Consider the following 2,064-nt stretch of genomic DNA (forward strand, 5'->3'; position numbering starts at 1 on the left):
CACCATGTGGTTGCTGGGATTTGAACTCAGGACCTTCAGAAGACCAGTCAGTGTTCTTATCCACTGAGCCATCTTGCCAGCCCAGGGGATTTTCTTAATTAGGTCATTGGAAATGGAAAGACCCGCTTTGAATGGATGTGGTATCATTTTCTGATCTGGGCTGTGAACTGAGTAAAAAAGAGATATAGCTGAGTACTGGCAAGCATGCATGAATTCATTTTCTCTTTGCTCTTGTCCATAGACATCACAAGAGCCTTCAAGTTCCTGCCTCCTTGGTTTTTTCCCAGTGATAGACTGTAATCCGGAATTGTATGCTAAACTATACATTTTCTCCTCTAAGTTCCTCTTTTCAAGTTATCACATGAATAGAAGTGAAACTGATGCAGACAATGAAGTCAGTTATTCTTCATGTATAAGTAGAGTTGGCAAGAAAATGGCAAGTACAGTAAAGGATTCTTGTACATAAGTTATCAGATCAGAATCAGTACCAAGAGAGGACAAAGCAAGGTGTACAGTGAAGAGCGAATTCAGAAATTGGGGTCAATAGGTTAGGCCAACAGAGTAAGAAGAAGCTCTCAGCACTTCTGAAAGATAACAGTGAAAAATTATGCAGAGAAACACCTAGCACAGAATTACAAATAGATCCTTGTCATTGGCATCCTCCCATAGGTTGGGTACTCATCTTGATCTATTCGACCTGCAATTAATAACTTCTTTTTCCTCCCAATTAATAAAGAGTGCTTGTGTTTATTGACTGTGCATTTTGACTCAAACAGATAACACATTCAATTTTATAAAAAAAATGCAGTGAGAATATAAATTTAGATTGTATAAATTCAACAAGTGCTATCTGAAATCATGATGCATATTGCTTTCCAATTTTATATCTTCAAACTTCCAGCTCTGCACATATCAAAATAGCTTTTGTGATAATTATTAACAGTCATGTTAAAATGTATTATCATCCTTAGCTGTTTATTTTTTTAAGATTTTTGTTTTGTTTTTATTTTTATTTTTTGTTTTTTCAAGACAGGATTTCTCTGTGTAGCCCTGGCTATCCTGGAACTCACTCTGTAGACCAGGCTGGCCTCGAACTCAGAAATCCACCTGCCTCTGCCTCCCAAGTACTGGGATTAAAGGAATGCACCACCACTGTCCGGCCCTTAGCTGTTTATTATTGTAGTCTACAAGGCTCAATATAGCCCAGGAGAGAGCTTTATGAAACTACTGGGGATCCTGGAGTTAATATTTTGGCCTCTTGTAGTGATTATTCATAAACAACCAATACAATTATCCATCATTGTCCATATAGAATAGTCAATCTCTAATGTATACCAAAGAAAGCTGAATTATTTCAGGGGAAGGCTCTAGGTAACAAACAAAAGGCCTTGCAAATTCCAAGTATGTAAAGAACCTCCATAGAATCTTTCAAAACACTTAGATTTTCTGATCATACTCCTAGGGATTCTTATTTCCTGGGTCTAAGTAAGGGCACAGTAATGTTTATTACTGGGCAGCTAAGGTGCATGTGAACAGTCTTTGGGATATATTTTGGAAACACCAAACATGCAAATGGAAAAAAGTAAGAGGAAGAAAAAGAACAAGAACAAGCAAATCTCTAAGAGAAGGAAGAAAGTAAGAATCTCACACAAAGCCAATGAGCTTTTGATGAACACAGATTCGAAACAGAGCCACAGAAGCGTTTTAGCAAGGACTTGATTTGCTCACTGGACAATGGATGACAACACCAAACTAAGAACTTCTGACAACTTATTTCAGTTCTAATGCATAAGCTGCAATATTCCCATCAACTCTTAGCATGTGGATCTCTTACGGAATTCAACTGATTGTATGTTGATCAAGATATATTTAGGTGAATGCCAGGGCCAGTAAGCAGGAGGGGGTGGGGTTTGTTTTAATTTTAGTTTTTTTTTAATTTAATTTATTTATTTATTTATTTATTTATTTGGAGGGGAACCTGGGAAAGGAGATATTGTAAATAAAGAAAACATCTAATTTTTTAAAAAAAGATATATTTAGGATCAAAATAGATGAGCAAATGAC

Source organism: Mastomys coucha, chromosome X (assembly GCF_008632895.1).
Source record: "Mastomys coucha isolate ucsf_1 chromosome X, UCSF_Mcou_1, whole genome shotgun sequence".
NCBI classification, from domain to species: domain Eukaryota; kingdom Metazoa; phylum Chordata; class Mammalia; order Rodentia; family Muridae; genus Mastomys; species Mastomys coucha.